The following is a 24,365-nucleotide window of genomic DNA, read 5'->3' on the forward strand; positions in this document are numbered from 1 at the left end:
AACGTGTCACTGGCTGGCTAGAAAAGATGGTTGGTGGTGCGGAGAGTGTCGGCGGTAAAGAGGAGCTTGGGATGCGTCGACAGAACCTGCAAAGAAGGCTCAGGTGGAGGACAAGCATGATGATTGCTGGGAAAGCCAGATGTGGTCAGAGGGAATTGGTTGGAGTGATCAGCGGTGCTGATAGGGCCACCGGTGGAGCGATAGTAAAGAAGTAGTGTTGGGGAAGCAAGTTGCCCAACCGACAGTGGGAGGAATGGCTGAAGAGGGAAAGCAGATCGGTTGTAGGAGCTGGTAGTGGCATTAAAAAGTAGCAAGCTAGAGGAAATGAAAGGGTTGACGAAGATGGTGCGGTGGTGGAGGCCACCAAAACCTACAATACAAAGCCTACAGAGCTGCATAGTACGATGTCGAGGGGGGCAATATATATATTTTTAATTTTTTTAAAAAAAATTTACAAATGCTTTTAAAAAAAATACAAATTATAAATTTTTTTTAAATAAAATAAATTTCGCAGAATTTATTATTATTATTATTATTATTTTACAAAAATCATACCATCAGTCTAATAGGCTGAATTTTTCCTCCAATGGCCAAAATTCACTTTTCACTGAATATAGGCGAATTATACTCAAAACTAATGGAAACGGCCTCCCGAACGCAATGGTGAGGTCGAAATCGCTATAGGATGCCCCCAAAATAAGCAACTCCCTAGATCCAAAAATAGAATGCTCCAAAATGTCTCCAAAAAGACTAATCAATGAAGCCCCAATGGCTCTGATACCATGCAATAATTTGTTGAAAATAGTCAAGATTAAGAGCACATTGAATAGCACAAAAGAGAAACAAATAAATTTGATGAGAATAAACTGTATTCTAATCAAGAGCAAAATGAGATAAATTGGATCATTACATACAATATATGATGAGCCTGGTTATAAAGGCAAGGCTAAGAGACAAGAGAGCACACAATGATGACATGTGGATCAATAAGAGGTAGGAGAAATAAGAGTAGGTAGGATAAATAGTAAAATATTCCACATGAGGTGGATCTCCCATTGAAGGTGGAATCATCACTCCACGATAAGTGGATATGATAAAGTAATAACAATATCACACTATAAAAGGTGGAATTTCTCCTACATACACACTCTCAATGTATGCACATCTCACTAAGTGTCTCATATGCAAACTACAATGTTATGCATGTACCTAAGTAAACTTAAGTAAATTTTAATTATATCCAACATGAATAAATAATTACACCAATAGGGATATGCTGCTCAATGTGTACAAAGTGATGTAGCTGATTTTGGTGGATAGATATCTATCAAAAACAAATTATATTATGAGTATGTAATTTGAATATTTTAAGATTATTAGTTATAAAATTTGTAGTATGTGGTAAATAGAGGGGTGTAACAATATACCTATGCATTATCAAATTTTGTGTCTCCGTCTTTGAGATCTAAGATGTACTGAAAATGTTTTCTTTTTGTTCCAACAACAATGATGCCAAATGTTCCAACTGTTTATTGGTTCATACTTTGTACAAGAAGTCTTATTGTTGTGTTTGAAATGAATAGATATTCATTGAAAACTTGAGGAATGTTGTCTATGATACTTGCTTCTGTCAGTAGCAAAATGCAATTACAATCATCATGGTCATAACCAGTTTTTGAAGAAATTTGGAAATTGGTTACTCAAATACTTTTTCCTTGAGATATCTTTTGTTCAAATTTTTGAATAAAATGTTTCATGAAATTTAGTGTGATTGTCATCTCTCATTTTTGGTCTATCAAGTCCTCTCGAATAATTTCAATAGCATTCTTCATTTTGTCAAGGTGCGTTCTATATGTGACAATTACATCCCCTTCAAAAATATCTCCAGTTTTGTGTGCATTCAATTCTTTAATAGAAATTACCTTTGGAGTTTCTTGCTTGGCTTTGTAAAGAAAAAATAAAGATTTTCTAATTCACAAACCTCCCAAATAACTAGATAATCTTTATTATCTATGTTCTAGAGAAAAGTAGGTCTAATCCCTTCTTAACTTACAAACAAGTTGGAATAGGCTGTGAAGAAAAAGTTTTGATGTCACCATAGTTATCAATCAAGTAAACAAGAATAATTATATAAGAAAAACAAATTTTTGTGGTCACAATATCGTTGGCGTGTCACCATTGAATTCTGCCATGAAGATCCATTAAAGACTTTTTGGGCCTCAGAAAACATCCTAGGGAAAATAGTCTATTTTTATTGTATTTTAGGCTCACCTCCTTATGCAAGGATTCCAAAAAAATAAGTCAATTTTGTTGAAGGTTGAATTTTTCTCAAGCTGACAAAGTCTAAATTTTGTAATATGGGTATTTGCATTTCTTCACAGGATAATGAATCCCAACCCACTACAAATCTAATCTTAATGGATGGAAGCATCGAGCTATATTTTGAAGCTCTAAAATGTGGGGAGATTTTGCAACAATATTTATGCCACTTTATCTGCAATTTAGATGGGCTTTATATAGTAAAAAAGATTTTAGAGGCTCTTAAAGAAGATGACCAAAGTTGGGCAACTCTATTTTATTCTTCCATGCAGGAAATTAGAGTATGTGGTCACATAATCAAACATGGGTGCTCTTCTTTTCAAGGCCAATTCTGCACTAGAACAAAAGAGAAGTAGGAGGAAAAAAGTGCAACCTCTATTTGATGTTCATTTGGATTTGAAGGAGGAAAGCCAGGAATTGTCATGGGCAAAGGAGGAGGAGTGCAAGGTCAATTTTCTCTTGTCTTCCAGGGTCTCTATTTTAGCTGCCTCCAAGGTGGGTAAAAACTAGTGGCAATTAAAATTGGAGAGCATTATGGAGGGTGTGTGAAATTAGAATTCCAAAAGATGTAACAGTGTCCATGTATAGGGTAGATAAGATCTACAAATGTAATATTGTGTAATAGTATTTGTATTGAAATTTGTTCTGAAGAAACAAGTGAAAGTTTTTGAACGTTGATGAGAATGGGTTTACTTTAGCTTCTATTTAATGCACAATTGTTCCAATGATTTTTTAAATCGATTTGTAAAATCTATTATATGGTGGATTATTTTGTTGTTTGTTTCAATAAAGTCATTTTGGTGTTTATTGTAAACTCTTTTTTTTTTAAATGAAAGATTTAATATTATTTATAAGAATATTTTGTTATTTTATATGAGAGTATGAGTCTTTGATTGAAATTTATTGGACTAAGAATCAAGGAATGGATGGTATCCATTATGTTGAAGTCATTTGGGCTACGATCTTTGACTCATCTCTTACGATGTGGGGGCCTTGCATTGAGAAGTATATGATTCCTAATAGTGTGAGTTATTTTGGTGTGTATTGCACGATTTCTATTTTTTTATGAAAGATTTTATATTATTCAGAAGATCGTTTTTCTATTTGATATGGGAGTATGAGTCTTAGATTGAAATCTCTTTGGCCCACAGTAATAAATAAATATGATGTTAGAACTAAGCAATCAAAGTGAGAAGGAAATTGAAAAAAGTAATTATGGAGTTAGAACTAAGAAACCAAAGTGAAAATGAAGAAGAAAGACATATAGCAAAGAAATGTAGGTGGATGGGTGATAAATAAATATTTACATTGTATTTTTTAGTACTAGTTTATATGAGATAATCAAGTTGATTATCTTTTATAGCTATTGTATCAGATAAAGGCTGCAGAATTTGCATTTGCAATGAGTAGAAGCATCTGCGTTAATGTTTCTAGAGCCTTGGCAAAAAAAGCATTGAAGCAAGAATAGGTACCACATGATTCACTTGAAAGTAGAAATTTAGATAGATGGTTGTTCTCACATGAGACTGGATGGCATAGTTGACCACTTTTATTTTTCTATGACAACATGGAGCCTCTTCTTCTACAAAATGCAATGAGAAATGTTTGTTGCAAAGTGAAAAAAATGCATCTGTCAAGTGAAACATGTGTACGTGTGCATGTCTCTGGTTGGGTTCTTGGCCCTAGACAGTTGTTGTATAGCCATTATGGTGTGCATTTCAGTGCAAAAAGGTTTTAAAAGTTTGAAAATGTCATTCAAGGTTACCCCATGCATGTCAAAGCCAATCCATAATCTTAGCCAACATTTACTATATAGTAACAAGAGATGGAAAACAAAACCTTGACTTATTTAAACTATAAGAGGATGCAAAAAAAAATTATGAATGAAAGCAACACCAATAGATGGCATGTGGGTGGTAACACTAATAAGGAAATTAAAAAATTCAAAACCAAAATGAAAGAATGTAAATAATTTAAATTTACATGGGACCATTGTAGAAAACAATGTGCCACTGAGAGGGGGGGTGAATCAGTGTTTTCCAAAACTCTTAACCATTTAATCCTTAGAGTGAGTACCAGTTAGCAATGCAAACACTAAGTAAACCTACTGGTGAGATACAAGAAGATATCAAAAGGTAACCACACAAAGCCACATCACATAACACCGGTATACACGAGGAAAACCCAAGATGGGAAAAACCTTGGTGAGAAAAGTTGCTGGAGTCTACTGCTACAATCCAACCTCACAATGAAAACACTGGTTACAAAATTTAGGGTACCAATCCAAGGAAAACCACCCCTACTTATTTAGGGCACCAACCCCTACTGATTTATGCGTACCAACCCAAAGGAGCACCAACCCCTACACTGAGCTTCGACTCAATGATAACAATACATTATATCAAAATAATACAATGGTTGTATCCCAGTTACAAATGAGTTCTATAACCTTTGCAAATAATCTCTCTCTGTCGGTTTCTCTCCTACTCAACTTTACCGGTAGTATTCTTTGTCTTCCACTCTACCTCCTCTTTGTCAGTTCACACTTCCCTGCCTTACCGGTTCACTCCGATCACCTATCACACTGCCTTTTCCTTGTCTGATCTTTTCTTACTCTCTTCCTCTCTCTTTTTTACTTCTTGTTGTTGCCTTACCAGTTCAAGCTCTACCGATTGTCTGTCTTTGCACCTGGTTACTAGTTACTTCCATAGTACTGGTTAAACCCTGCTCTATCCTTGCCTACTTCTGCTGCTTACTTGCTAGTTCTAGCACTACCGGTTATCTTGACTGATGCATCCTTGTAGCTTACCAAAATATCAAACCTTTAACGGTTCATCTCCTGTTAAACCTTCTTACCAGTTGCACCTCTAAATTATCAGTTTCTTTACTCTCATAGTTAGATCAACTCTTTGTTAGCACTCTTTTCTTTCAACTGACATCACACCAACTAGCAGCATCAATCCATCTCTGTCTTTGATGTGCACATATGTAACTGAGCTTTCCCACCAAAACTTGAGTTTGAGCTTTGGCATGCTAGTTTTTATTCCACTGATCACAAGGAGTATCAAATTCAATTAGATCTTGTTCTACATGAAGATCGAAAAACCCGCAAGCAATCAGACATCACCACCATATATCCTTTCATCCAAAGCACGTTTGCTATACTTAGAAAACACAGACTATCCGTCAGCTTGGCACTTGGTAATCACCATAAATGGTCTGGCGGTTTGCATCACCTACTTCAATTTGTACCTAGACACTCTACATTGATCAGTGCATGCCATCGATCTCCTCGTTTGACCTTCCTTGAGCCACAAACCTCTGCAACACATCCTGTGATTTTTGAGGTCTTCATTTAATGTCATCCAACTCTGTAACTACCTCGTTGGTGCACACTCCATATACCACATGCATTTTTTCTACCTCGACTCCACGTGGCACCTTTGTCGGCATCCACCTTAGCTCACTATGTCGGTCAGACTTGGTCACTGACCAATAAAACACAATCAATGTATGCTTCATACTACTAGTCCATCTTTGCCTACCAACTCTCTAACCTTGTCGATATATCTTGACTTAACAGTTAACCTTCACGTCTTCACCTTCCTTGAGCCGATGGATCATGTCAGCCCAGTCATCACACATACCGATCCTCAACAAGTATCAAGGGTGACTCACCATGTGTATTTTCATTTGATTGAGAACACTTCACATTGCCTCTTGGCTCTCTTACCAATTGTATCCTTGATGGCACCACTTCATCAATCTTCCATTATCCTGCACTGATCTATATCTACATTCTAGAGTGAATCTATGTCTACAGATGTAGCACTTGATGGACTTGTAAAGCATTGAGAGGGGGGGTGAATCGGTGACACAAAAAACAATACTACTTTAAACACTAACTGGTAGATATACTTAACAAGTTTGTAAAACAATATGCATGCAATCTAAAATGATATAACAACATCCACAATAAGTAAAACATCCACCATAACACAAGTGTTTATACGTGGAAAACCCAAATGGGAAAAACCATGATGAGATGGGACTCACAAGTTAACTATCTGCAGTAACAGATAACTGATCGGTTAAGGTCTACAAAAAGTTGCTCTGCTAGGAGCGAATCCTGTTAAAGATCTCAAAGCTTAGTTAAAATCTATACCCTGTAAAAGGTAGTACCCAGTTAGGAGTAACCACGGTAGAGGATTTCTAAATCCAAACTAATGGATCACCTCGTTAGAGGGTTTGTACAATAAAGCTTGTTAGAGCTTACCCGGTTAGGGGATTTGACTGTTGCAGTGATTAGAAAACAACAGGTGGTGTGATCTAGTAGTAGCACAACTTGCTTGAATAGATCCTCTTCTGTGCACTCAACACTTCATTACCAACATACTCTGCAACTTAACACTTCTTCCTTCACTCAAATCATCTCATAACATATCTCATTTACTCATACAAAATAATTCATTGTGATGTTAATATATAGACATTTAGATTTCATGTCGGCTTATAGAAATCATATCAGAATTTCCTAGGTGCAGTGTATCTGGTCCAACAATCATAACTCATCACAAAAATATCACCAAAAATTGTCAATGAGGATAACTCATCACGACTAGTGATAACTCATCACATCATCAATGAATACCGATTGGAACAACAATACTAGTGGGAGTTAAACATATAAACCATTTGTCCTTTGATGCTCCTTTGATAATCTTTGTTGGATCTTCAGGGTGATGTCGAGTTATTTATATCCACTGGTTATCTCTATGTATATACCGGTTGTCACCATGTACCCGTTAGATATAAACCTCTAGTATACCGGTTGCAATATAAACAAATTTGAAGTCAAACTGGTAGACAATATGAACATATGTATGTGTTTCATCAATGACAACATATGATGAAGTTATTGATTACAATCATCCTCAAGCCAACAATCTCCCCCTTTGGCATTGATGGCAACACTTAAAATTTTTTACAGCAATACAGCTAAGTGTTCTTACAAAAAAAATTTATACACACATATATATATACTCCCCCTTACTAAATACAACATACAAAATTTTCACAAGACACATACATATTTCTACTCCCCCTTTGGCAACAATGCCAAATTGAAAAGCAAAATACATACATATGTATGTGTATATATATATAATTTTGTAGCAAAAAGTTTTACATATACAAAAAAATTGAAAAACTGAATCAAGATGTATGTAGTACGATCCTCAGAAAAATGTCACTAAAGTTTCTCTTCAATTGAGAAAAAGCATGTTCCCAAGTCTCCAACAAGTTCTCAGTGATCTCAATTGTAGTCATAATTTGAGTATGAAACTCTTCCATTGAATCAATTGTATATGTTTCTAGAGTAGCCAAAATAGCTTCTGCATTCTTGTAGGCTCTTTGCACTATGTCCACTTGGGGTCTAAGTAGATTCTTCAATTCCTTCAGGGATCAGAGTCTTTTAGCTTTTTCAAAATCATAGGTATCTAACATGTTTTGCAAATCATCCACAGATTTTCCAAAAGAAAAAATAAAATCTTGTAGTGGTACATATGCATTGCATATCTTCTCTGGCTCTTGCTCTATTTCAATTTGCCTGTTATTGATATCAGAATAAAATAATTAAACATTAGAAGTAGATGCAAGGATTTTCCCTCTTGTTTCAATAACTTTTCTTAATAAATCTTTATTAAGAGATAGAGCAATTTTCCTCTATCAATCTCTTTCATAAGCTGCTCTCCATGCTTCTTCCTGTAACTCTTCTCGACATAAGTTTGTGTTGCTTCCTCTAGGGACTTAAGTTGGTCAGATGCACCAGCAACCAATTTAGCAAGTTTACAAATAGGAGTTGTCAAATGCCCTGTAGCAGTTTCCGGTAGTAGACGCTAGAATATCCACAAAATTATGAATGGTTTCTGCTTTCATTCTCTATTATTTAAGTCTCTTCTTGTGTGCCCTAGATTGCATGATAGTTGCAATCTTCATCATTTCAGATGCACTCATATTATCAACAATTATAGGCCTTGAGATGCCTAATGAGTCGTTATCATCATCATCAGTCTGTTGTATGACTAACAATTTTACCAGTTCAGGAGATTTTACCTTATTAATCTTCTCTTTCTCTTCTTCTTTCTCCATTCCCGTTTCAAAAATCTGTGAATCAACTTTTTCATCAGATTCCTTCTGAGTGGCCTGCGAAACTGGTGGGAGTTGGGGTTTCACTAGTTGTTCCTTGGCTGGTGGAATATCCACTCCTGGTTGAGTTGTCGGTATCTCAAATGATGTAACCTGTGAGTCTGAAATTGCTGGTGGCTACATATCTGATGCAGGAATATTTCCAAATAGATCTATTGTATCTTGAATATTATCAACAAGTATGACTCGTTGGGAAATAGTGTCATCCTTTTCCTTGATAGGATAGACAATATTAGCTTGCACAATTTCTTCCTCATCCATTTCAGGTACATCAATAGTATCTTGCTTATCCTTATAAGAATGTATAAGTTCTTGCATCCATTGGATGTTACGAGCAATCTAATGAGTCTCAGTTTCAACGGGTTGCACCTTTCCACTAAGTACCTTCAATCTTCTTGTCTTGAAAGAAAATTGAACTTTGTACTTATCAAGCAATTCATTTAGCTCATCCTTTGACAAATCAGGAAAATATTGCATAAATACATCATCTATAATTTCTTTTTCTTTCTTTATTGCTTCCTCCCATTTATTCAAAAGAATAGTATATAAGGAATTAGAAATATCCTTTTCAAGATCATGAGGTAATCTATTGTAAAGGCACAAATAATTGATTACCTATTGAACAATTTGATCCTTCTGATCTTCATTGAATGAATCAAAATGATCCTTGACATTATCAAATCTGTTTCTTTCTAATGTCTTCATCATTCTCTCAAAATTAGTTTCAGGCTTGAAAGTTAAGACATTAATAGGTACAGTTGCCTTTGGCACTTCTTTCATTGGTTTGGTTGCTTTACCGGTTGCTTTCACTCTCTTGGGTTCCTCCTCAATATCACTACTTTCAGATTCTACTTGGATAATTAGTTTCTGACCTCTTTTCTTTGATGCAGTCTGCTTCTTTGCATATACTTTAGGTTTCGGTTCCTTTTTAATTTGGATACTTTGTGTCACTCTTGTACTTTTTATCACCGGAGGTGCTTGCTCAGCCTTCCTCCTCTTACCTTTACCACTTATGGTTGGAACACTATTGGTTTTAGTTTTTGCAGTTTGAACTTCAACTGTATCCAATTTTGTCTTCCTTTTGTCCACTGGAGATGCCGACAGGTTATTGGCATAACCGATCAATAAGTCATAGTTGACTTCATAGCTCATGTCTTCCATTTCATCTTCTCTAGGCTCAATAGCCTCCATAAAACAAAAATCAGTGGTGGCTGTAAAAATAATGTCCTTAGTGAAGTGTTTCACCACATCCTCAGGTAATCTTACCCTCATACTCATTTTCTTCTGAAATTCATTGAAATATTTATTCATTGCAGCAGAGAAGGTGTTCCTCACAACCTTGATGTTGTTCTTAATCTGGGCGGTTACCGGTAGATCCTTAGACCATTCAAGATCACCAATTCCTGATAGGAAATTCTAGAAATAAAAGAATAGACCGATCAACAACTGTCCAGATTTAAACATTTGACTATTGTCCTTCTTGATAGACTGAATATTAAACATTAATTGGCTCCTTATGGCCTCACATAGGTCATAATTAGCATTTTTAGCTATCATTTTATAAACAGTATGCACCACTACAGATGGTACACTATTCATTCTGCTAGAATAGAATATCCGGTAGCCTATAACCATAGCTGCCAACTTAACCGTTGGGTCCTTGATGTTATTGACAGAAAAAAGCACGCCCATCAAAGGTTGATCCGGTTAAAGTGTTTACTATCTCTTTTGAAATTCGCCTTAAGTTAGCTATTTCACCGGTTGAGTAAAAACCATTTACTACTTGAATAGCCTCCTTGGTTATAGTATGAGTCCTTTCTAAATACATGTTTTCCCCATGAACACGACTCTATATTAATTCAAATATGTTCCTCTTCAAAATCTTCAAGAAAATAAGTTGCATTATGAAAACCTTTCTCATAAACCCTAATATACTTGGGTTGAATGTTTCCATTTTTATCGCAAAGGGATTTCAATTGAGAATATATCGACAATGATCCTAAATCCTTTATTTTGCAATCAATGTAGCTAGACAAATCTCCTTTCACTATGACACCACTAGGAACTTGTGATAAAGCATTATAAGATACAATTCGTTCTGACTTTACAACTTCCATAGGTTCAAATGTGATAATCAATTTCTCTACTGGTTTAGAAGATGATACCATTTGAGATAGACTAGATTCGAAGCAAGAATTTTCAAATAAATACCTTAGTTTATGCATGCTACCTCGTTTACCGGTTGAATACTCAAGTGCACACCAGTTCAATCTTCACTGACCTTCAAATCAACTTGATCACTCAAATCATGATACAACTTCGACTAAAATTAGCTAACAATCATTTCTTATTTTTGCAAGTGCTCAAAAATTCTTTCTCGAATGCATTAGGGTAAAAATAACAAAGTGAAACTCACTTTTATCCTTTTTACCTACTGCATTAAATACTCGCCTATTAGGGTTACAAACCCTAATTACACCACTTAATGATACATGCAATATTGATAGATGTAAAACTGGTTGATAACTGATTGACAAAAAGATCAAAATTTCATGCATTCAAATTCTTTTACCACTCATTCTTTTCAAGGGGTCCAGAAGTAGATTTACCACTATGTTCTCCTTAGCCATATTGAAAGGCTTAGTTCACTGGTGTAGGATTCTCCACACTGAGTGAAGGATTAGTTTCTTCTCCAGGTAAATCATCACTCTTCTTCTTCCATATTCGATTCATTTCTTCTCTGGTTTCTTCAATAATGACCTTCTGCTTGCCTTTCTGATCTTTAGAATGACTAACCGGTTTTCTCTTTCTGGATCTACAAAAAAATTCCATGCGTCCCAGTTTATGACAATAATAACAGGCCATTCTAGATGATCTCCAAGGTCCTGCATTGCCTCTTCCAGTTCTCCTTCTGCAATTCATAGCCACATGACCAAAATTGTTAAAAATGGTGCAAATGACATTTGTTACCTTTTCCATCTCAAATGGACTAAACTGGTTGACATAGGGTCTTTTCCAATTCATGTTACCCTGGTTATCATAGTTTCTCATCCAACTGTCATTTGGTCTTAGATTCATATGCGATACTGGATTATTTGCTCCATATCTGCATTCAATTTATCTATGTCCATATATTTTGCATGTGAAGCAATGACCTTCAAACTTCTTGGACATATACCGAGTATTTGTATTTTAGCTTGCATTTCTATTAGGTTTGTTTCTACATACATTTGCAGTATGATCAGGTTTATGGCAAACAAAGCGAATAGGTTTAAAAAACCTTCTTACCGGTAGGATTTTTGGCCTTAGGATCAGATTTGTTCTTATATGTGTTGCTCTTGGTATTGAAAGATTCTCCTTTTTCAAATGTGTGAAAACCAAGTCCAGAGGTATCACCTTTCATCCACTGTGATTGAATTTGTTCATCCAGCAAGGTAGAACTTTTGTTGAAATTTTCTAGTTTCCCATTTGCTTCAGTGAGCTGTCTGGTGAGATATTCATTATGTTTTTACAAGTTCTCTCTCAGAGATGATGCCAATTCAAGATCTAGTTGTAAGTTCTCCTTTTCTTCTTTCTTTGCATTCAAATTCTCATGCAAAGTAGAATTCTCTTGCTTGATCTTGGCAATCTCATGATCTCTTTCCTTGATGAGATCTTCAACAGTTCTCCTTGCTTCCAATTCCTGACTCATACGGATAGTAAGGTCTTCTAGCTCTCTCCTCAGATTTAGCTTTTCACTGTTTAGTTTTTCAACTTCCTCAGCTAAAGCATCAATATTGGCCACACTTGAAGAACTATTATTAGATATTTCTAATAGTTGTTTAGTTAGCTCTCTCCTTTTGACTTGAGAAGCTTTCAATTTGACCCTTAGGGTTTCAAGCTCATTCCTACTAGCCTCAAGCTCTGTAGCCATCTCAAAGTATCTCATATCCCCCATGGTAGCTTTAGGGTTTCCTTCCAAGGAATTAGGCTTTAAAGAAGTTAGGCTCTGATACCAATTGATGGACTTGTAAAGCACTTAGAGTTGGGGGGGAGGGTGAATCAATGACACCAAAAACAATACTACTTTAAACACTGACTGGTAGATATACTTAACAAGTTTGTAAAACAACATGCATGCAATCCAAAATGATTTAACAACATCCACAATAAGTAAAACATCCACCATAACATAAGTGTTTATACGTGGAAAACCCAAATGGGAAAAACCACAGTGAGATGGGACTCACAAGTTAACTATTTGCAGTAATAGATAACTAACCGGTTAAGGTCTACAAAAAGTTGCTATGCTAGGAGCGAATCCTGTTAAAGATCCCAAAGCTTACTTTAAAGCTATACCCTGTAAAAGGTAGTACCCGGTTAGGAGTAATCTCGGTAGAGGATTTCTGAATCCAAACTAATGGATCACCTAGTTAGAGGATTTGTACAATAAAGCTTGTTAGAGCTTACCCAGTTAGGGGATTTGACTATTGCAGTGATTAGAAAACAAAGGTGGTGTGATCTAGTAGTAGCACAACTTGATTGAATAGATCCTCTTCTGTGCACTCAACACTTCATTACCAACATACTCTGTAGCTTAACACTTCTACGTTCGCTCAAATAATCTCATAACATATCTCCTTCGCTCATACAAAATAATTCATTGTGATGTCAATATATAGACATTTAGATTTCATGTTGACTTCTAGAAATCATATCACAATTTCCTAGGTGCAGTGTATTTGGTCAAACAATCATAACTCATCACAAAAATACCGCCAAAAATTGTCGGTGAGGATAACACATCATGACTAGTGATAACTCATCACATAATCAATGAATACCAGTTGGAACAACAATACCGGTTGGAGTTAAACATATAAACCATGTGTCCTTTGATGCTCCTTTGATAATCTCTTCTGGATCTTCACGTTGATGCTGAGCTATGTATATCCATTGGTTGTCTCCATGTATATACCGGTTTTCACCATGTACCGTTTAGATATAAACCTCTAGTATATCAATTGCAATATCAACAAATTTGAAGTCACACCGGTAGATAATATGAACATATGTATGTGTTTTATCAATGACAACATATGATGAAGTTATTCATTACAATCATCATCAAGCCAACAACACTTACATTCTTCTTCATCTGACTAGTTCACCTCTCAACCAGTTTGCCTAAATGACAAACACTTCACTACTTACTCTCACTTTTTTGTCTCGGTAACTCATCATCCATCCTCTTGTTGATCTAGTGCACATCTCCGGTTTCTCATGTTGAAGGTATATGATATTTATCATTCGGTCGGTGGAGGTAGACACACAGTGGCTCACAATCTACAAATCACCGATGGGAGAGGACCTATGTCACCTGCTAGCTAATGGTGTGACTTCCTTGTTATTGGGAAGATGCAACTTCCTTACAATCCTTAGGAAACATTCTTTCTTCAATTTTCTCTTCATCCAAGGACAACATCATTTACCGATGGGAGTCCTGCTAGATGACATCACACTAGCATACCGGTGGCCTGTTCACTCTACAATCTTACTGGTTATCATCTTACGGGTTAGTACCAACATGTATACTAACTTGTTCACTGGGTACCGGTTTCTTCACTCCCAACATCAACATGTATACCGATGACTCTAGCTTGCATACCAGTTGAACTCAACTGTACACACTACTGGTTAACATCCATGACAGTTATATCGATTGACATCAATGACCACCATGCCAGTTGACATCAATGACCACCATGCCGGTTGACATCAATGACAACACAATGCCAACAATCTCCCCCTTTGGAATTGGTGTCAACACATGTAGTATCCGACATACTATAGATTCTCTCTCCTCCTTTGACAACAATGGCATAGGGCACTGACATAGTTTCTCTTTCCCTTTTCTCTCCCCCTTTGACAATAATTGTTGAGAGATGTGTTAGTGAGTACTACTTACGTACCGGTTAGACCGCATCTTCTCCATTTGATACCAATTGTTGATGCAAGCACTAATATCAATTGGTGCTAATTTGATACCAATAGTACATTCTTAATCTATGGGGGGTTTCTTTGACACCAATCTTTTGATAGCAATCAGGTACCAATCTGATATATTCTCCCCCTGTGTAGGTAACACTCCCTCTTTGTGCTCACAACTAGTTAGGTGAGCCCTTTTCTCCTCCTTTGCAGGTTGTTCTACCTATAACCTAGATTGCACTTCATGTCAGTTGGTGGCCCAATGACAAATGGACACATCCAAATCCTTTTCTACTATACTCATGGGCAACCTGATTATGACTTTGATAGATAGACAAATTGAATAGGAACCTTCCCAAAGTTACTAACATGTATGGTCAAACAACTGCTTGATCTGCTAGTGTGTTTAGTATGTCTAATACCAATCAGAGGATATGGCTGTGAACTCCCCCTGAACCACAGATCTTAGGTCTTCTTAGCTTGTCTGGTCCTAACCCGATGCTTCAATCTGCACCTTGTGCTGGTAGAAGTGAGCATCTATGATCTGCAAATGATCTACCACTTCCATGATGTCCATCACAATCCCGTGACATCCTCTTTCATGACCACAATGCTATCCTACATCAACATTGTGTCACATATCCAACTGGTTGACTGATCAAGATGTATGCACATGAGATCAATTACCGGTCCAACACATTACCAGACAATGCTTCTGCAATATTGCCTAAGGCAAAATTTCCTCTTTCAAAGCCACCAGAGCCACTGCAACATTCTTGGAATAAATTCTCATATATTCTGCAATACCAGTTACTATCCCTACCGACAACATACTTCACATGTCGTTCTATTGTACCGGTCCAATATCTTTGCTGATATACTTTGTCCACTAGCCCTTCTTCCTGTGTCACATCCCATTGCTACCATTTTGCAATTTGAACCATCCACTTGACACTTGCAGGAATGATCCATCTCACCTGTGTGAATGTGTAACCAAGATAGTAATTGCACATAGTCTACCATCTCAATTTCTCCCTCATATTGGTAGCTTTGAGTCCTTACCTTTGTCCTTTTCAACATTGGGGGTGAATGAGATGGTCAATATGTAACTCCCGTTGAGTCCTGCATCTCCTTTAAACTTTAGGAGATATCACCTGTGCATTGAATGCACAATGCCGGTCCATGATCATGTTTTCTTCCTTCTTCCTCCATACCTGCTTGGTCTCCCTCCTCTTCTCATTTGTAGTATTTGGAGTAGGTCTTATCTTTTTCTGCTGATTGGTCTTTTTTTTCTAGGTTTTGCAGTATGACTAGATACATTGCTATAGAAGCATACTATATTCATCCCAATGGGATGATTGGAAGAACTTCTATCAGACTGGTTTGATCTTCTTCTCATGATCATGCCATTGTAGCCAGCTACCGGTTTCAACTGACTTCTTGATCTTGTAGGAACACTTCTCCTTTGGTTCCATGTTGGCCTTTTACTCTCATATGCTCTATAGGCACTTTCATATTGAGCATAGCTATTATACAGGCTACCATATGACCAAACTTCCTTCTTCCTACATTCATGAATTCTATGGCCAAGTCCATTATAATGATAACATATAACATTTTCTTTTCTTGGAGCAACAAATGGACTATTGTCAGCATAACTGGGAGAGATCATATGCAAATTTCTACATTTTGATGTCTTATACCCAAAAACATTACATCTTTTGTAAACTGAATTGCTACTCCTAGGAACAACACTTTTTCTATTCCTCGACATCATCTTGCATTCCTTTGCCCTATGGCCGTATCCTTTATAAGTAAAGCAATAACTAGAGAGTGGAGACTTATTACTTACAAATTTATTCTGCCAAACATGAGGTGATCTTACCGATATGGCTTCTCTACTTCTTCTTCTCAAGGGATTCTTCTTGGGAATAACAACATCTCTTTTTCTTCTACTGGTAGGAGATCTTTAAGGCTGCCTTCTTGTATTCTTGTTTCTGGTGAACCCATCTTCTCTCATCTTTCTTTTTCCTTTAGGATCTGCATTATTTCTTCGTACTACACCGATTTTCATCTTTCACCTCATGTTTATTGAACACAAGATACCATTGAGAGGGGAGGGGTGGTCAATTAGTGATTTCCAAAACTCTTAACCCTTTTAACTCCAAGAGAGATTATCGGTTACCAACCTAAGAACCAAGAAAACCTACTGGTAACATAAAACTAGACAACACAATTCAACCACACAAATGACACATCACATAACACCGGTATATACAAGGAAAATCCAAGAAGGGAAAAACCTCAGTGAGAAATGCTGCTAAAGTCAACTGTTCCAATCCAACCTCACAGTGAAAACCTTTGGTTACAACATTTAGGGCACCGACCCAAGGAGTACCACTCTTGCTTTAGGGCACCAATCCAAGGAGCACCAACCCCTTATTTTAGGGCACCAACCTAAGGAGCACCAACCCCTGCACTGAGCTCCAACTTAGTGATCTATCTTGTACATAATTTATTACAAAAGTAATAGTCTACTTCACACCACTGCACACACTTTATCTAGTCAGTTTCTCACCTCTTCTGCCTCACTATTTTACTTATGCTCTTCTTTCTATCTCCTTCTCAGTCTCTCTGCTCACCTTCACTTGATGCTACTGTTGGTACTGGTTCTACTTCTGCCTATTGGATGAACAATCAGAACATACACTTGTTACCGGTTACTCTGCTCACCACTTTATCCTTTCTTTGCTCACTACTTGCAGGATCTTCTCTCCATATACATGCAACTGCTTCACTCTCCACTACCTTCCAGTTAGCATGAACACTGCCAGTTACTACCTTTGTAACTCACTTTGCAGTTTTCTGGTTTATCTGATCTTGCCGGTTAAGCCACTATGAAACCCTCTCACTGGTTTAACCTTCCCTGCTAGCTCTTTTGTTCATATGTTAAGTTCCTTGAATCTTCTTAGTCTTATCTCATCTTTTCTCTGCTTAGGATCATTCTCCTTCACCATTCAACATCACTAAATTCAGTCTTTTGCCTTCATTCTCATTATTGAGCATTCCTGCCAAAACGCAACTTCAAACTCTTGGCGCACAAGGGTTTCTTCCACTGAACATGAGGTCAATCAGATCCAATCAGATCTAGTTCTGCAGGAGGATGAAGAACCTGCAAGCAATCATGCATCACCTACCATATCTTCTTCCTTCCAAGGCACGTTTGCTAAACTTAGCAAACACAAATAGTGCATCAGCAAGGCTCAAGATCAATCACCATAAATGGTTCTGCAGATTGCATCACCAACCTCATTCTACACTTGGTCACTCTGCATCGATCGATGCATCCCATTGATCACCTCTATTCGACCTTCCTTGAGCCGCACACCTCTAGAACACCTCCCATAATTTATGAGGCTTATAATTAATGTCTACTGACTTTGTCACGACCTCGTCAGTGCACACTCCATTTACCGTTGCACGCATGTCTGCCACCTTGACTCCACATGGCACCTTTGTCGGCATCCACCTTAGCTCACCACGTCGGTCCAACTTGGTCACCAACAAATTACACACAACCGGTGTGTGCATCATACCACCTTGTTTATCGATTGGCATGTTTCTGCCTTCATACCAGTAATTTGCATGATATCTTCATGCCATCCATCTCCAACTGTTATGAATATGTGGCAACACCACTTTCCATTTGCATACTGATAACTCCATGTGTGCAACTATAGAGCCTTATCTTCATTTGAATGGTTCTCTTCTCAACCGGTTTGCCAAGGAGGCAAACTCACCATCTTAACTCTTCCTTCTCTGACTTGGTAGCACATCATCTCTTCTCATGTTGATCTGATGCACATCTTTGATCTCAAACTCAAGAGGCATCCTCATCTTTCACTTTAGTCATCCGGTCTATGCATCCAATCACCTATCTTTTCTTACTCTGACTGACTTATCCTGAATAGTCATGATGTATGTCATGTATGTTGTGGGATAAGAAAGGTATTACCATTTATCGAGGGAAGGAATAGACAACTGCACTTCAACTACTAAACACTGGTGGAGGAAGATTTATGTCACCTGCTAGTAATGATGCAACTTCATTGAAGAGAGGATACATCTCCAGCTTGACATATGCCCTAGTACCTTTTCCATATGTCATCTTTGCTCATTGAAGCAACACACACTCTATCAACACTTTCTCTTTCTCGGTGGGAGTCCTGCTAGTTGACCTCATACTAGCATACTGGTTGAACTGCTAACCCTTCATTAGATCATACTGTAGTGAGCTCTACCGGTCACATGATTTTCAGTTCTTATCACTGACCAATAACTTCTCTATCATGCTTGTTCAACATCAACATACATACTCACAAACTGGTTCCTTCTTCCCAATACTGATATGTAAACCGGTTACTCCAACATGCTTACCTAGTGGCTTCATTGTCCACACTAATGGTTGATAGCACTAACAACATATCAACTATTCTCCCATACCGGGTTTCTTACTTTATGCTATACTAGTTGACATCAATGACGACACGATGCCAACAATCTCCCCCTTTGGCATTGATGTCAACACATGTAGTATCCAATATACTATAGATCCTTTCTCCCCCTTTGAAAAAAATGGCAAAGGGTCTTGATAGTTGGTATACTTCAAGCTCTCTCTTCCCCTTTTGTACTAGTTGCTTGGTCCCTTTTTACCACTATGCTTCGCAACCTCTCAACTAGCAGCACTTGAACCAAATAGCTGACACCAATTTGTTTGACATATCCTCCCTCTATGTAGGTAACTCACATCTTTTTCACAACTCCCTGTATAGAGGTCCACGATGCAACAACAATGACACTTGAACTCCACCTATGTCAAGTGTGTTAGATACCAGTCATAAAATATGACTATGAACTCCCCCTTAATCACAGCCCTCTGGTCTTCATTTTTTTGTCAGGTCCTAAACTGGTACCCCAAACTGCACATGTATCGGTGGAAGTGAGAATCTATACATGTTGATGGTCTTTGAATTCCATGAAATCCATCCCATCTTTGTGATGTAAACATACCTAACCACAATGCCGTCACATTGACTCCATATCAACTCTCACACCAGTTGACATCATGATGTCTCATACACATGGGATCGGCTACTGGTCCAACACACTTTCATTTAGGACAACTTCTAATATCATTAGAGACATAAATTCATCTATCCAGGCCACTAGAGCCACTGCAACACAACTGGGACACATTGACTCACATATACCACTATACCAGATAATATCCACATCGATAACACACACCATTTTACACTCCCGGTTCACTATCTTCACGGGGACACCTTGTCCATTAGCCTCTATCTTCTTGTGTCACTTGTCTCTTATCCCGATTACAATTTGAACTATACATTGACATAAATATGAGTGTGTAATCAAGGCAACAACCACACATACGCCTATCTCACCTTTTTCCTTCTTACCGGCAGCAACCTGGCTTTTCCTTTGTCCTTATCAAGCATTTGGGGGTGAATGATCTGATCAACATACAACTCCCCTAAGGATTTACATTTCCTTTAAATTTTAGGAGATATCACCTGTGCATTGAGTGCACAGTGCCAGTCCATGGTCATGTTCTCTTCCTTCTTCCTCCAAACCTTCTTGGTCTCACTCTTCTTCCCATTTTCTGTCCTAGGAGCAGGTCTTACCTTCTTCTGCTGATTGGCCCTTGCTCTATCAGATTCTGTAGCATGATTGAAAGCATTGATGTAGAAGCAAATTGCATTCATACCAAGCAATTGTCTTGAGGACCTTCTATCAAATCAGTTTAAGTCTCTTCTTTTGTTCATGCCATTACGGCTAGCTATCGGTCTCCATGGATTTCTCGAACATGCAGGAGTATTACTTCTTTTTTTCCATGCAGTCCTTTGTTTCTCATATCCCTTGTAACTTACTCTATGTTGATTAGGACTATTCTATCGATTACCACAAGACTCTGAGTTTTTCTTGCATTGATGACTTTTATGGCCAAATCCATTGCACTTGTAACATACATAATTTACATTTCTAGGAGCAACAACTGGATTCTTGTTGGCATAACCGGAAGTAAGAATATGCATATTTTTACATTGTGACATCTTATGCCCATATGCATTACATCTCTTGCAAACCAACTTGCTATTCCTAGGAAGAACACCTTTTCTATTCCTAGACATCATTTTGCATTCCTCTTCCCTATGGCCATATCCTTTACAAGCAAAACAATAATTGGAGAATGGATACTTATTACTTACAAATTCATTCTACCAAACATGAGGTGATCTGACTGGTTTGGCTTATATACTTATAATTCTTTGGGGTGTTGCATCTCTTTGTCTTCCACCGGTGTGGAGTCTCTTAGGCTACCTTATTGCATTCTTGTTTCCGGTGAACCTTTCTTCTCTCAACTTTCTTTTTTCCTTTAGGATCTACATTATTTCTTCTTGCTGCATCGGTCTTCATTTTTAGCCTCAAGTCCTCACTAGTTGTAGCTAGGTCCACCTTCTTTCTTGGTCCACTTTGGACTACAAAGGTCTTACCCTTGTTATCTCCATTAGAGGACACAAACTAAATGCCCTTGTGAGAGACATCCTCACTTGTGGAGCATTCACCGACAACATATCCTAATCCTTCGATATCCTTGGAGTGTTTTTATTTACTCAACATTTTGTCCAAGGCCTCAGTGCTTCCATCATACCAGATCCTTACCTTGAGCTCATTTTGACACTTCTCAAGGTCTTTCTTGATGCTCTCCATTTCTCCTTTTAGGTCCCGACATTCTTTGTCCTTTGTCTCCACTTCTAGCTGCAATTCCTCACATTTTCTCTCCTTAGTATCAAAGAATAATTTCAATTCACCAGTTAACCCCTTTGCCTCTTCTAGTTGAGATGTCAATATGCAGATATTGTTATTTGATTCTTCAAGGCAAGTTATCAACCGACAACATTCTTCATGAACTATTTTTTTAATAATTCTTCAATTCATTTATAACATTTTGCATCTCTTCTAGTGCACTTACCAGTTCACATTCAAGGTCAAATTGGGCTTCATCATCACTATCAGTCCCAAACACATCTTTTTGGGGAGATTCATCTGTATTGTCACCTTTAGATGCGTGCTCCTCACATTCTATCTCTTGAGCCATGAAAAGGTGAGTTCCTTCTTCATCATTTCTATTGCAATAGCTGGCTAATCTATCTTTATCATCTGCACATGTGTTTGTTTCATTGATCTTCTTGCTTCCACAAACGGGTTCTGCAGTGTAGGATTCATTGCCATAAATTTTCTTCAATCCATCCCATAGGATTTTAGCAGATTTGCATCTGTCCACCTGTGAGGAGACATCATCAGATAGCCCAATGAGTATGGCCTCCATAGCTTCATCATTACATTTGTTTCCCTTTTATTATTGAGGACCGATGGGAGGACTGACTTTACTAGGGCATCCATTTACTACTGGCATCCATACATCAAACCCAAGGGAGGACAGGTAGACTTCCATCCTACGACTCCAAATAGAAACATTTGAACCATCAAACACTAGAGTAGGGGGTAACACTAAATAGACCATTGTGTTCAAATACCATAGTCTACCCAACCTAGATAAAGCTTATTAACTAAGAACCTAGGCTTTGATACCAATTGTTGAACACAAGATGCCACTAAGAGGGAGGGGGGGGGGGGGGGGTGAATCAGTGATTTCCAAAACTCTTAACCCTTTTAACTCTAAGAGAGATTACCGATTACCAACCTAAGAACCAAGCAAACCTACCGATAAGATAAAACTAGACAACACAATTCAACCACATAAATGGCACATCGCATAACACCGATATATATATATATATATATATATATATATGAGGAAAACCCAAGATGGGAAAAACGTTGATGAGAAATGTTGCTGGAGTCTATTTCTCCAATCCAGCCTCACAGTGAAAACCTTCGGTTATAAAATTTAGGGCACCAACCCAAGGAGTACCACTCCTACTTTAGGGCACCAACCCAAGGAGCACCAATCCCTTATTTTAGGGCACCAACCCAAGGAGCACCAACCCTTGCACCAAGCTCAACCTTAGCGATCTATCTTGTACATAATCAATTACTAAAGTAATAGTCTGATTACAAATGAATCTTGTAACCATTGCACACACTTTATCCTACCTCTTTCTCACCTCTTTTGCCTCACTAGTTTACTTCAACTCTTCTTTCTATCTCCTTCTCAGTCTCTCTACTCACCTTCACTTGCTACTACTAATACTGGCTCTACTTCTGCCTGTTTGATGAACAGTTAAAACATACAACTGTTGTCGGTTACTGTACTCACCAATTTATCCTTTATCTTCTCACTACTTGTAGTATCTTCTCTCCATAGACATGAAACTTCTTCACTCTCCACTACCTTCCAATTGGCATGAATACTATCAGTTTCTACCTCTGCAACTCACTTTGCAATTTTTTGGTTTATTTGATCTTATTGATTAAGCCACTATTAAACCCTCTTACCAGTTTAACCTTCCTTGTTAGCTCTTTTCTTCATATGCTGAGTTCCTTGACTCTTCTGAGTCTTATCTCCTCTTTTCTCTTCTTAAGATCACTCTCCTTCACCATTCAGCATCACCGAATTCAGTCTTCTACCTTCATTTTTATTACTGAGCATTCCCACCAAAATGCAAATTCAAACTCTTAGCCTGCAACGGTTTCTTCCATTGAACATGAGGTCAATCAAATCTAATCAGATCTCATTCTGCATAAGGATAAACAACCCACAAGCAATCATACATCACCTACCATATCTTCTTCCTTCCAAGGCATGTTTGCTAAACTTAGCAAACATGGACAATGCATCGACAAGGCTCAAGATCAATCACCATAAATGGTTATGCAGATTGCATCACCAACCTTATTCTGCACCTGGTCACGTTGCATCGATCAATGCATCCCATCGATCACCTCTGTTTGACTTTCCTCGAGCTGCACACCTCTGCAACACCTCCCATGATTTATGGGGTCTGCAATTAATGTTAACTGACTCTGTAACAACCTCATCGGTGCACACTCCATCTATCGCTGCATGCATGTCTGCCACCTTGACTCCACGTGGCACCTTTGTCGACATCTGCATTAGCTCACCATGTCAATCTAACTTGGTCACCAACAAATTACACACAACCGGTGTTTGCATCATAGCACATTGTTTACCGATTGACATGTTTCTGCCTTCATACCAGTAATGTGCATATATCTTCATGCCATCCATCTCCAACTGTTATGCATATGTGGCAATACCACTTTCCATTTGCATACAAATAACTCCATGTGTGCAAATACAGAGCCTTATCTTCATTTGACTATTTCTCTTCTCAACTGGTTTGCCAAGGAGGTAAACTCACCATCTTAACTCTTTCTTCTCTGTCTTGGTAGCACATCATGTCTTCTCATGCTAATCTGGTGCACATCTATGGTCTCAACCTCAGGAGACATCCTCATCTTTCACTTTAGTCATCCGGTCTATGCATCCAATCATCTACCTTTTCTTACTCTGACTAACTTATCCCGGAGAGTCATGACGCATGTCATGCATGTTGTGGGATAAGCAAGGTATTACTATTTACAAGGGGAAGGAATAGACAACTGCACTTAAACTGCTAATCATCGGTGGAGGAAGATCTATGTCACCTGCCAGTAATGACGTGACTTCACTAAAGAGAAGATACATCTCTAACTTGACATATGCCCCGGTACCTTTTACATATGCCATCTTTTCTCATTGAAGTAACACATACTTTGTTGGCATTTTTGATGTTTATGTTATGATTGTCATTGATGGACAC

The sequence above is a fragment of the Cryptomeria japonica genome, chromosome 1 (genome assembly GCF_030272615.1).
Source record: "Cryptomeria japonica chromosome 1, Sugi_1.0, whole genome shotgun sequence".
Taxonomy (NCBI): domain Eukaryota; kingdom Viridiplantae; phylum Streptophyta; class Pinopsida; order Cupressales; family Cupressaceae; genus Cryptomeria; species Cryptomeria japonica.